The sequence below is a fragment of the Loxodonta africana genome, chromosome 15 (genome assembly GCF_030014295.1).
Source record: "Loxodonta africana isolate mLoxAfr1 chromosome 15, mLoxAfr1.hap2, whole genome shotgun sequence".
In the NCBI taxonomy this organism is placed as follows: Eukaryota; Metazoa; Chordata; class Mammalia; order Proboscidea; family Elephantidae; genus Loxodonta; species Loxodonta africana.
The window spans coordinates 73,440,160-73,454,102 of record NC_087356.1 but is presented as its reverse complement, the minus strand read 5'-3'; positions in this window follow the sequence as shown (position 1 = coordinate 73,454,102).

Below are 13,943 nucleotides of genomic sequence, written 5' to 3'. Positions count from 1 at the left end.
CTAGTCTTAGTTTGGAAGTGCCACTGAAACCTGTTCAGCATCATAGAAACACCCAAACCTCCACCTACAAATGGATGGTGGCTGCGTTTAAGATGCATTGGCCTAAATCAACCCCACACCCCCCCATGGAAGGTGAGAATTCTACCATTGAACCCCCAATGGCCCATGTGTGTATAACCAAAAAACTCATTGCTGTCGAGTTGATTGACTCATGGAGACCCTATGTAATAGAGAGTAGAGCTGCTCCCAGGATTTTCTTGGCTGTAGTCCTGGTTTTGTGTGTGTGTGTGCTTTAATTGGCTGTAATCTTAATGCGAGCAGATCAGCGGGCCTTTCTTCCAAGGCACCACTGGGTGGGTTCCAACTGCCAACCTTTGTGTTAGCATGTGTGTATTGCTGTTAGTTGCCATTGAATTGATTCCAACTCATGGCAACTCAGTGTGTGCAGAATATAACTGCTCCACAGGGTTTTCAAGGCTGCGACCTTTTGGAAGTAGGTTGTAGGCCTGTCTCCCAATGCACCTCTGAGTGGGCTCAAACAGCCAACCTTTTGGCTAGTACTTGAGCGCTTAACCAATTGCATCACCTAGGGGCTCCTTTGTGTGTGTATAGTCCTCTCTAACTAGCTAATCCTACGCAGTCTTAAAGAAAACCAGCCATTTTGTAGATGAGGAAAGCAGAGGCCACAAGGGCACACAGAAGTTACAGCAAAAACATGGGCTGTTCTTGTGGCTATGGGATCAGCTGGGGAAGTGCTTTAGTTGAATTCCAGCATTTATTCACTCATTCATTCATTTGATAACTATTTATTATGCATTTACTCTGTGCCAGATGCTTTTTTAGGCATTGAGGATAAAAAAGTGAATAGACTTGGTAACTGATATTTAAAAAAAAAAAAAAAAAAAGGAACTAGTATGTCATGGACACCAACAATGGACCAGAAATCATATTCGTTATCTAATATTTACCGTTTTTCTTAATTGGTAAGAGATGAGTATTTTCTGTTCCCTTTTGACTCTAAAATGTTTTCTTTTTCCATTCTACACTTCTTATCTAGTAGGGAAAATAGGAATATTCTCAAGTATAATTCATACAAGTGTTGAAAAAAGTGTTAATTCTTCCTAAAGGCTAGGGAAAGTGAGGGGAGTGTTAATTATTCCTGAAGTGATTTGTTGTGGTTATTTCTGCTTAAAACAAAACATTTTTTAACATAATTTAAAACTTACAGAAAAGTTGCGCGAATAGTACAAAGAATACCTAGATACTCTTCACCATGCGTCCCCAAATGTTAACTTTTTACTACATGTTTTACCTTTTTATCTCTCTCTAGAGGAGGTGTTCTTGCAAGTTTTCAAAACCCCATCTCTGTTCCACCACCACTGGTGGACTTTCTCAGGAACCTGGTGACACCCCTGCTGTTTGTCAATCAAGAGTTGGTATGCACATGAAGACAGATGTATGTGACTGTAGGCAGATGTGTGTTCACAGCAACATTGCCCAAGCTGAAGGTAACACGCTGCCTTCATCTCCACATCATTAGTCACCAGGAAATGTTTAGACCAGCTGAAATTGGGTCATAAACAACTCAGTTTTCCCAGGTCCAAAGTCTTGTAGCCAGTAGATATTTGGCACACATTGTTTGGGAAAGGCTTTTGGTGCCCTGAAGAGGACTGTCCTAAATCCAAAGGATTTTTTCTGTTGTCATGCATCTGTGGGCTAAACCCAGCAACCCACTGCCGTTACCTACTCTGTGTCCTACACTGACTGGGCTGGGTGTAATGAGGGCCAAAAGAGGTATGAGGCAGTACTTACCCTAAATGGACCTCTTAGTTCAGTGGGAAAGAAAACATCAACATATGAGATGTCTCAATAACAAATACAAGAAAGTTATGTAGCTAAGTGCCAGAATAAATTATTCGGACAACAAGAAACACTGGGAATTCCAGGGCAGGAGGGAGCACTGTAGGCTGGGGTGGCTGGGAAGTTTCCTTGGGAGAATAATTCTTAAGCCAGACTTTGGGGGATGAATAGCATTTCATTAGATGAGAGGATGTGGGGAGGGAGGGCCTTATGGGGGAGGGACCTCTCCTGGACAAAGACATAGAGTGAGGAATAGACTTGGTGTACTGGGGGGGGGGGGGGGGGGTGCGGGAGCAGAAGTGAAAAGTTGGTGTTGGAACAAAATGCCCTGGAAGAGAGTTTGAGGCAAAATTGTGAAGGGTCCTGTGTTATGTATGCTTTCTGTATGTTCTCAAATCACGTCTGATTCTGTAATCTTCTTAAAACACATATGTGTAAATCACTGTTATGTATGCTTCTATAATGCTTTTACACTGTCATGATGTTTATATAATGCTTTTAAATGCCTATGTTCACTTATAATGTGATATTAAAAATAAGTAATTTCTGAACTTAGAAACAGAAACATGTATACTTTTATAACGCTCTTTAACCAGTAACTGTGAAGCGTTAGAAAGTTGTTCCAACTTTGGACATAGATAACAGAAGTATATGATATAGGTCATAAATAATTTCCCTAAATTGGGGTGTGCACTTGGACTCTGAAATAACAAAATATAACATTGATCAAATCTCTATAAACATAAATACGTTGCTAAACAATTCCCATTATTTTTTAATGAATCAACGTGGTCTTGAAAATATGTAGTAAACAAGAAGACAAATACGTCATAATTCCCTAAATGGTAGCAACTCAAATCTGTATAAATTAGCCAAATACAATAATTTCCTAATTGGCAATAAAACATACCAATTACAGTTAAATGTGACAGCACACATGGTATACAAACCCATGGATTTTTGCTCATTTTCAGAGAATACAGGAGCAAAGCTTCCCTCTGACTCTGTGTCTGAAGACTGAGAATCCTGAGATACTGTTACCCACAGTCGACATCAGACCCTAGCTACAGGGGACCTCCTCTGAATTTGAGGGGTGGTCAAGTTTCCTCCTGAGACCACTCCATAAAGATAGAGCCTGAAGTCTAAAGATTTGGATTCTAACATGTAAACTAACATTTTAATTGTCAATTCTTACTCTACCATGCTCACTGGATGTCTTGGGGTCTTATTTACGTGCTTTGCCATGACTATGCAATAAATGAAATGAGTTTGTACGTAAAAACCTGAGCATTTCTGTATTTATCCTGAAGATAAAATCCTCAAGGACAGTCCTGAATGTGAAGCAAAGCATTCTGGAGCTTGTTCTGCAGCCTCCTCAGACTCAAAGTAACTTGACGAAAGCCATATTTCAGGAAGTTTAAATTGGCAGCTTCTGCTCATATATGACACCAAGGGTTGGCCAGGAGTGGAGGGTGTTAGCCTTTCATATCCATCAACACTCTTTACCCCCCTGCTTTAACACTGGACATTTGACATTTCACTCAGTCTTTTGTAAAGTGACATGCATATGCAGCTTCAAGACAATCCCCCTGTCCTTCCCACTCTTTGGGGAGCCGAAGAATGTGACCCCTAAACCTCTCCTATATAGAAATTCTAGAGGCATCGTAGAGTGTGCATGATACACTGAAGGGGGAACATGAAGCAGAAGAACTGAATAGAATCTATTGCCTTAAATGGAGAGATGAGGGACTGGACTAGAGTGTGAAACAAACATAGAAGACATTTGGAAGAAAGGTTTGAAAAAAAAAAAACAGCTGCAGATTCCGACTCATAGTCTATAGGGCAGGGTAGAACTGCCCCGTACAGTTTCCAAGGAGCACCTGGTGGATTTGAACTGCCAGCCTTTGGGTTAGCAGCTGTAGCACTTAACCACTACGCCACCAAGGTTAGACAGTGTTAGAGTAACCAATGGTGGTTGTGGGTAGAAGAGGGAGTGGAAAACAATAGAAGCTCTGAAGGTGAGTATGAGTGATCTAATATATTGTTATATGTATATTAAGTATTATGGATTGAATAAAACAAAAACCAAACCCGTTGCCTTTCAGTCGATTACAACTCATAGCAACCCCATGTGTTTTAGAGTAGAACTGTGCTCCATAGAGTTTTTAATGGCTATGATCTTTTGGAAGGAGATTGCCAAGTCTTTTTTCCAAGGTGCCTCTGGGTGGATCCAAACCACCAACCTTTCACTTAGTAGCAAAGCACTTAACTGTTTGCATCACTCAGGGACTGCTGTGGATTGAATGAATCAAACAAAAGACACCAAACATGTTGCCATCAAGTCAATTCTGACTCATAGCGACCCTATATGACAAAGCAGAACTGCCCCATAGGGTTTCTAAGAAGCGGGTGAGGATTTAACCTGCAGACCTTTTGGCTAGCAGCAGTGGTCTTAACCATCGTGTCACCAGGGCTCCACGGATTGAATAAAAAAAAATAGTGCCCTCAAAAAGATAAAGTTTTAACCTCTAGGGCCTTTGAACTTGGCTTATTTAGAAAAAGAGTCTTTGAAGATGCAATGTAAAGAATTTAACTTTACCAAAAGTAATTTGGTCTTTGTCCTTGTTTCCTGGGAAAGAACGCTAACACATTGTAATTTCCTAAGTAACTGAAACACATTGTAATTTCCTAAGTAATTGAGGTGCCTTTGTCTCCAGACCACACCTGAGGGTTTATGCTAATACGAGGGGGCTGGCCTGGCCAGAATGACCATCTAGTGGCTGGTATCAGCTGACCTGGGGGTGGCGGAGCATGATCCAATCACTCCTGCCTTTGCAATAAGACCCTAGGAACCTCTATGGCCTTCCTGGTTGGTGAAAGACCTTGGTGCACATGGGACAGTAGTTTGTCCTTTGGAACATGGAAGCTTTGTGCTGGGAACCCCCCCAGACCCCACCCCGTGTGTCTCTTCCTTATGCTGATCCTTTTGCTGTAATAAATCTGTAATCGTAAGTATAGCACTTTCTGTGAGTTCTGTGAGTCATTCTAGTGAATTCTCGGACCCGAGGGAATAGTGGGAGCCAGCAGGTCAGAATGAAGGGATCCGAAAAGGGCCCCAAGCTTGTGCCTAGCAACCTGAAACAGCAGGGGGAAGCCCAGAATTTGGAGCCAGCAGGTAAGGAGTAAGGATTTTAAACTCTCACCTGGCATCTGAAGTCTTGGGCCGACTTGGCAGTCTGAAGGATGGTGATCTTTTAACTTGAGAGATCTGACCCAGCTCTGAGAGGCTAGAGTCTGAGAAAGAAGTGTCACATGGGCAGCTGGTGTCAGAACTGAACAGAGAAGTGAAAAAGTGTGGATTTTGATTTAGTTGATTTTGTTACCCGATTAGGGTCGATGCCCTGGAGCAGTCGAGCCAATGAAAAGTTACTCTGAGTCAGAAAAAGTGAGAAAGTTTATTCTGGAGATGTATACATCACACGGGACCCTGCAGGGACACATGCTGTCTCTATGGAGTCCCAAAGAGCAATTTTACATTAGAGCTTATATAGAATCTTACAAGGGTTAGAAGTGTCTTTGTAGTCCGCAGATGGCCCGGCCGGAGGAGATATTCATTACCAGATAGTGACAAAAGACTCTTTATCAGGCTAAAAAGATATATGCTGGACATCTCTTAATCAGGCTCACCTGGGCTCTGATTTTCCTGTGGGGGTGGGGGGTGGGTTGTAAGTCACAGGAGGTCAGACAGAACAAAACAAAGTTATTTGCATCAGATTAAAACACGGAACGAAGTCATTCACATTAGGTCTAGACAGTCATTAACAAAGGTATGCAAAGGAGGAGGCAGGGAGAGGAAGGAGAAAAACTCAGGGCTCATCATGGCATCAGTTATGTTAAGCTCTCAGTTGCCCATTTTGAAAAAGGAGAAAGCATGCTGGAGAGTATTGAGGTCACAATTTGGCATTACCACACACCACAAAGATATTATCAGCTAAATTAACATGAGGTCCTATCAGAGTAAGGGTGAGTCCTGAGCCAATATACGCGGTGATTTTCTAGAACAGGAGAGGAGACACAGATGGATACAAAGAGGGAAAAACACCAGGTGAAGACAGAGGCAGTAAGACTGGAGTTAATCTGCCTCAAGCCAAGGAACGCTTGGGGCTACCAGAAGCTGGGAGAGAAAAGAAAGGATCTTTCCCTAGAACTTTTGAAAAGTGGCCTGCCAACACTTTGAATGGTGAACTTCTAGTAATACACTAAGATTAATAATAAAAAAAGATTAATAGGTACCATTTATTGATCTCCTAATTCCAGGGAAGGGTGATCCAGCAGAACACTGAGATTGTCGAATAATATCATTAATATCACACGCAAGTAAAATTCTGCTGAAGATCATTCAACAGCGCTTGCAGCACTACATCGGCAGGGAACTGCCAGAAATTCAAGCCGGATTCAGGAGAGATATCATTGTTGACGTCAGATGGATCTTGGCTGAAAGCAGAGAAAACCAGAAAGATGTTTACATTGATTTTATTGACTCTGCAAAGGCATTTAACTATAGTGATCATAACAAATTACGGATAACACTGTGAGGGATGGGAATTCCAGAACACTTAATCGTGCCTATGCAGAACCTGTACACAGACCAAGAGGCAGTCATTCGAACAGAACAAGGGGATACTGCGTGGTTTAAAGTCAGGGAAAGTACGTGCAGGGTTTTATCCTTTGACCATAGTTATTGAATCTGGTATGCTGAGTAAATACTCAGAAACTGAACTATAGAAGAAGAATGGGGTATCAGGATTGGAGGATGACTCATTAATAACCTGTGATGTGGAGATGACACAACCTTGCTTGCTGAAAGTGAAGAGTTCTTGAAGCACTTACTGATGAAGATTAAAGACCATTGCCTTCGGCATGGATTACACCTCAACAAAGAGAAAACGAAAATCCTGACAACTGGACCAATAAGCAACATCATGATAAACGGAGAAAAGATTGAAGTTGTCAAGGATTTCACAATCAACACCCATGGAAGCAGCAGTCAAGAAATCAACAGACTTATTGCATTGGGCAGATCTGCTGTAAAAGACCTTTTTAAAGTGTTGAAAAGCAAAGATATCACTTTAAGGACTAAGGTGTTCCTGACCGAAGCCATGGCGAAAGCAGAACAGTAAGGAAGACTGCAGAAGAATTGAAGCCTTTGAATTATGATGTTGGGGAAGAATATTGAACATGCCATGGACTGCCAGAAGAACAAACAAATCTGTCCTGGAAGAAGTACATACAGCCAGGGTGCTCCTTAAGGCAAGGACGGCCAGACTCCATCACAGGTACTTTGGACATGTTGTCAGGAGGGGCTGGTTCCTAGAGAAGGACATCATGCTTGGTAAAGTGAAGGGTCAGCAAAAAAGAGGAGGATCCTTGGGGAGATGGATTGACACAGTGGCTGCAACAATGGCCTCAAAAACACAGGTAAACATCTGTTTGGTATTCTCTGCTTTCAGCCAGGCTCCACCTGACATCGGCAATTACAATGTGCAGTGACAAATACCATGATAGGGACAGTGCAGAGTGTTATGGAGATCATAGCCGGCCTGGATACCTCATCTGGGAAGACATCCTGGGAGCACAGCTGTGTAGACTGAGGGGTAGGGAAGGGGAACAAGAAAGAGGGAGATCTGGGATACTCTCCTATTTTATAGGATACCAAGGAACCACGGGCCATGTCTTTTAACCCCTTTGAGTTTCAGTATCTACCTACGGAGTCCCTAGGTTGTGCAAATGGTTAATATGCTTGGCTGTGAACCAAAATGTTGGAAGTTCAGTTTTACCCAGATGCTCCTTGGAAGAAAGGCCTGGCAATCTACTTCAGAGAAATCAGCTGTTGAAAACCCTACGAAGCACAGTTCTACTCTGACACACACGGGGTTGCCGTGAGTTGGAATCGACTTGATGGCAAAGGATTTGATTTGGTATGTCCGATTCTCACAGAGGAAGATACAAGTTCATGAGGACATTTGCAAGAGAAGACTCAGTAGTGGAGTAACGGAAAGAGCTCTGAGCTAGGAATCACAAAGTTTGGGCTCTCATTGGCTTCGAATAGGCCACTTGCCTCAACTGAGCCTTCTCCCTGTTTTCTTAACACTGTTACCAGGAAGAAAGGTGATTATGATGAAGGCGCTGACCAGTGTCTAACACATAAGACTCAGTAAGTATTTGTTCCAATTGAAACTAAAATTGGGTTCATAGGATTCTGTTCCCTGCAGTAAAAAGAACCAGTTTCTGTCTCATTTCCTTTTTCTATTAAAACAAGGTTATCTTTATATATTCTTTCCTGTCTTCCAAGGATGCTTCTCAACTTGGCTCTTCAGCACGGTTTTTTTTTTTTTTTTTCCTCTTTTTATGGTTGCACAGTAAGAGGCCCCAGCTGGCTTCCAGGGCCTTGACTGGACAACTTTTATTGTAGCTGCATCTGAGGAACACGGTGTGTTAATGGAACCAAAGGAATAAGGAACTCTCACCAAGGTGGAGAAAGCTGCTGTTCTCGCCCCAAAAGACCCAGGGTGGGAGAGTAGGTGAGAGCAGCTGGGCCCTGTTCTATCCACAAATCGTGAGGGGACAGTCCCAGCTCTAAACTTTGTGATCAGCTGAGGTGTCAGGGACTTTGTGGGGCTAGAGTTTCCTGTAGGACATTCATCAGGGAAAAGAGAACATCTGTGCCAGGACTCAGGGTGTGTAGGCCTGTCCCTAGACCCCATTAAAAAAAAAAATTATTATTATTATAAAAATATGTATTACACAATATTTGCCAATTCAGCATTTGTTTTACATGTACAATTCAGTGACACCAATTACATTAATCAGGCTGTGCAACCATCGCTAGTATCCATTGCTAATTTTTCCATCACCATAACCTGTCGACGGGGGGACCAGTGGGAGGGTACAACACCAAAATGAAAACCAGAGATTTACGTAGCTGCCAAGTCTAAGGATTCACAGTAGGGGTCCATGCTCTGCACATCACCTTCTCTCCTTAGATCAACTAGCAAAGGGCACCGTGGGGTTTCCCTGCCCCTCTCCACACACTGCCTTCAAGTTCAATCCCTGCTAAAAGTCATATCCTCAGAGACGGAGGTCGGGCTTTGGAGGGAGACATAGATTTTTAATTCCAGCTACTCTCCTCACTGTGCCTAATTTGGACAACTTTCTTACCCTCTCTCAGCCTCCGTTTTTCCCCCTTTAAAATGGGACTTCTCTTGTGGCTTTTGAGAAGATTGTTGCTGTTGTGTGCCATCCAGTCGATTCTGACTCACAGTGACCTTAGGACAGAGTAGAACTGCCCCGTAGGGTTTATAGGAGCAGATGGCCAGGTCTTTTCTCCCTCAGAGTGGCTGGTGGGTTCGAACTGCCGACCTTCTGTTTAGTAGCCAAATCTTTAACCATTGCGGCACCAGGACTCCTTACAGGAGACTGTGTAAGAGAAGGCACCTGGCACAAAGCATACAGGTGCTCAAAAGTTAGCTCCGTCTCTCTTCCCCTTAATGAACGTAATCATATATGCCTGAGTCATGGGTACATTGTAACTGGATCTGCCTGAGGTCGTTTCATCACTCAGAGAACAAACAGATAACATCTCCTTCCTTTAGGGGTGAATTGACATTTGGAGAGGAGAGAGTGACTTCTGTAGAAACATACAGAACAAAAAGAGTAGTAAAAAGTGTTCTCCTCATGTCGTTCCCCATCCCTGAGTTGAGGTCAAAAGCAGTAGGTTTTCCTTTGATTAAGAGTACTGAGAGGCACCCACAAAACAAGCTGTCGCAAGGAAGCCAAATGGTACAGGAATAAGATTAAGCACTAAGTTTAAAATCATTAAATTGAAAAGAATATCAAAGGCATCCAAGCTGACATCCTTATTTTATTGGAAAGGACTCAGACTCAGAGGGCAACAGCAGCTCGTCTATGTCCACACAGCCGGGTGGTGGCACAGAAGCTGTGTGAGCCTTAGTCTGAGTCCTGGCTGAGTGCTCTGGACACTGGCCGCACGCTGGCCTCCTGCAACCCAAAGGGAGAAGCCATCGGGTGGGTCACCAGACTCCTGCTGGGCTTCCTCACACAGCCAAACAGAGACCTCCATGACAGAGGAGGGTTTTCTGAGAATCCAGCAACATGTTTTCCTCCATTGACATGTTAAGCCCATGGCGGAGAACAGAAATGTCCAAACTTGAAGACAGAAATAGTTTCCATCTTAGGGAAGCGTAACTTGCTGTCCTCAGCCAGCATGAGCACTCATGTACTTATCATTCATTCAGGCTTAAGAAGCACATTCCAGCCAGTAAATCTGCATTAGTTCCGCCTGTGTGCAGCTGCTGGCTCCACCATCAAGCTGGAAGTGCCCTGAGTGTTCCTTTTGGCTTAGCATCCTTACTTTGGGAACCGAGACCCAGCAAGGGGACATGCCATCTCAAGGTCACGCTCAAGTCAGAGGCAGAGCCAGGCAACCTGGTTTGCCTAGCAACCAGCTACATTCTCTTTCCAGAAGTGGGAACGGTGTCACAGAGTGGCTCTGCCTCTTCCCGAAAGGTCAGGAATGGAGATCTAAAACTCCATGGTGTCTGCTGGTAGAAACAGGTATGATAGGGCCCAGCGCAGACCTAGGGGTTTTCTCTGGTAATGGATGAGGCTTAGTTCAAGCCATAGGATGAAACCCATGCTGACATACGCAAAGCCTGACATGCCACTGATGTCCTGAGGGGAACTCATAGACTTTGAGGGCTGAGATGCTAGGAGCTGTCAGCAGCTGTTTGCAGCTGCTCAGTGACAAGACTGATGTCTGCAGTGGCCAGGCTGAGGAGATGGGAGGGGAGGAGAAATACTCTCCACTTCCCAACCACCATGCGCACACAAACTCAGGACGAGGGACCATTGCCTTGCAACCTTTGGGACAACTGCCCTGACTGTACTATTCTCAGGAGGTGGTGAGGTATATGACGGCTGTGGTCTAAAACCTCTGTGTAAGAGGCAGTGCGGGGTGGTGGATAAAGCATGGGGGTGCCACCTCAGGAGATCAGGATCAAGCCATTCCTGCCACTGTCACCTACTAGCTGAGATATCTCAAACAAATTAGTAACCTTTCTGAGACTCAGTTTTTTATCTGAAGAAAGAAGGGATGCTAGGGCTTTGTAAGTAGAGTAAGGTGGAGTGAATGGGTAACACGCTTAGCTGCTAACTGAAAGATTAGAGGTTCAAGTCCATCCAGGGGTACCTCAGAACAAAGTCCTGGTGACCTACGACAAAAAAAATCATCCTTTGAAACTCTGTGGACCACAATTCTACTCTGACACACATGCGGTTGCCATGAGTCGGAGTCAACTCTGTGGCAACTGGTTTGGATTTTGGTTTAGTGCTTTGCAAACTCATAAGTTGTTTATGAATTTGAGGTAAGTATTACTAGGAGTGAAGCACTGTAGACATTTGCATGACCTAATTTTAATTAATTGACTTCGTCATTCTTCTCCGGGCCCCATGTCTACGAGGACTTAGTGTGTACCAACTATGGTAGACACAGCGGGGCACACAGAGAAACAGAACCCAGGATCAGGGAAGACCTTCTCCTCTCCGACTTCCCAAACTATGTGCTGAGCCCACTCAGCTCCCTCCCCAAGGTGCTGTCTTGTCCACCTCTACCATATAGTCTAAAAAACAAAATATTCACTTTCTTGGCCTCCCTTGCCCAGGGAAGGCCATGTGACACTGTGCTAACCAATGAGCCAAGTAGAAGAGAAGCCAGCTGAGGAGTTTTTGGTAAACATTTGCTTTATACCCTGTGCAAAACAGAGCTGGATATTGCCTCCAACGGGTGTCCAGTTTAAAGTGGGATATATAATATGTTCCTAAATAACCATAACACTAAGATAAAATATAGTCATTGCTCTAAGAAAGGCATGGGTGAATTTAAAAGAAGGGAAATATTTCTTCCAATGCAGTGATCAGGGGCTGCTTCATGGGAAATGTGGCATTTGCGATAGGTAGGACTCAGACTCCCCGCGTTGGGGGATTTGGAAATGGTGAGCCAGCCCTGAGCATTCCCACTGTTCCGAACCGCGTTACGGGAAATCTAACAGTTCTTGCCCGGTGATACAGGCAGTCCCTGGGTTACAAACGTCCAACTTAGGGACAACTGGTACCTGCCCTTTAATGTTTTGCGATCGAACCAACCCCTACTTGCACGGAATTCTTCATCACAATCACCTTCACTTGCTGCGTGTGCAGATTTTAAATCATTGAAATGCTTCGAGGCTTTTCTTGCACTAAACAAAACGAAACAAAAAAAACAAAAACTGACTGCCATTTTACACTTACAGAGCACTTTCTTGTGAAAGCCCTTTAAAGATACCATCTGACTTATCCCTCTGAAGTGGGCAGAGGAAGATAAAGGATAAAGAAGGAAGCTCACAGACATGAAGTGACTGACTACCCAAGATTCTAGAGCAGTTTGGGAAGAAAGCCTGCCAATCCCCTTGGCCAGATCACTCTTCTTAGAACTCTCCATCTGCATCTGCACCCAAGTAGACTCACAGTCTCACCTGTGCGTGTACACACACATACCCTTTACTTACAGAGGGAGGCACCTTTATCTAACCTGTATCAATATAATGAATTCCTGTTCACACTGAAGGTGGACGAAACTCCTATGAGTAGGACCTGCTCTTTGAGCTCATGTTCCCTAGAGAAACCCATTGATTTGCTCGATTCCTAGCTGGGGTTAGGGCTAGCATCTCAGGTGGAAGCTCACCTGGTTTCAGTAGGACCATTCTCTTACCCCTCTGAATAAACTGACCTGGGCAACCATGTGTTTAAAAATCTTATCATCCATCCACAGCATCGTTTTTCCTTAAGAAGACCTGCTCCTACTCTGTCCAGATCAGAGGAGACCTATTTCCTCTTCTGCAGATCATCACAGCAGAACTAAAAGAGCTAGACCTGGAGTCAGAAGGCCCAACTTCAAGTCTCAGTTCTGCGGCTTTTTAACTGTTTGCCCTTGTTCTCACTGAACCTGTTTTCCTTACCTGTGGTTGAGTACAATAATATCTACTTTGACTACTTCACTGGGTAGATGTGAAGAATGAGTTCAATCATTTATGTGCATGTGCTTAGCTAACCACAGAACAATAAACAAATATAAAGACTTTTTTAGAGACAGCAACGAGGTTCTCTCTGGGACCGCCGATAATATTCCAACGTTTCCTCTTGCCAAGAAGTTCCTTCTGTTACACCTGAATTTCTTCTAATGCAGTTTAAGCTGGCTTGGAAATAGCCTTCCTGCCAGAACATTTCCAGATCCCCAGTTTAGAAATCTCTTCATCTGGCAGGTGTCAAAGGGGACAGCAGGAACCACAGGCAGAACAGTTTGGAACCACTAAGTTTTGGGGCCAAGGACAGAATTCTTCTCCAGGTCTGGTTTGGTTTTCAAATTCCTGGCTGTCATAGCAACCCCAAAAGCAAAGGAGGGCTGTTTAGTGTCGTCTTTGACTAGGGCCTGGGTGCAGAATGTGCTCAGGTTGGCCTGAGTAAACAGTGTTCACTGGTAAGCACTCTGCCTCTCCTGGGGCCCGGGATGGGAGCTCGCCAGCCTGAAGCCCTCTGGCCACATAGCGTCCAGCCTGGTGTCACTCAGCATTCCATCTGCTGCTTCAACTCCCAGCAGCTAGCCAGACCTAAAGTGGGAAAGATGTTTCCAGAAGAGGCCTACCGGGAAATGAAATCAACTTAACTCCACAGTGGAAACAGACACCTGCGCCCTGTGTGATGGCTTGGGGAGGGGTGGCTGGCAGCATTTCCATGGTAACTGCGAGTGTCCTCTGTTAAGCCAGTGAAGGCTGGCCATGTCTAAGGCCCATATTTGTTATTGTTGTTAAGTGCCATCGAGTCGGTTGCAACACATAGTGACCCAGTGTGTAACAGTTACCTCATGTATAACAGTGACCTCCTGGTCCTGTGCCATCCCCACAATAGTAGGTATGTTTGAGCCCATTGTTGCATCCACTGTGTCAACCCATCTTGTTGAGGGTCTTCCTCTT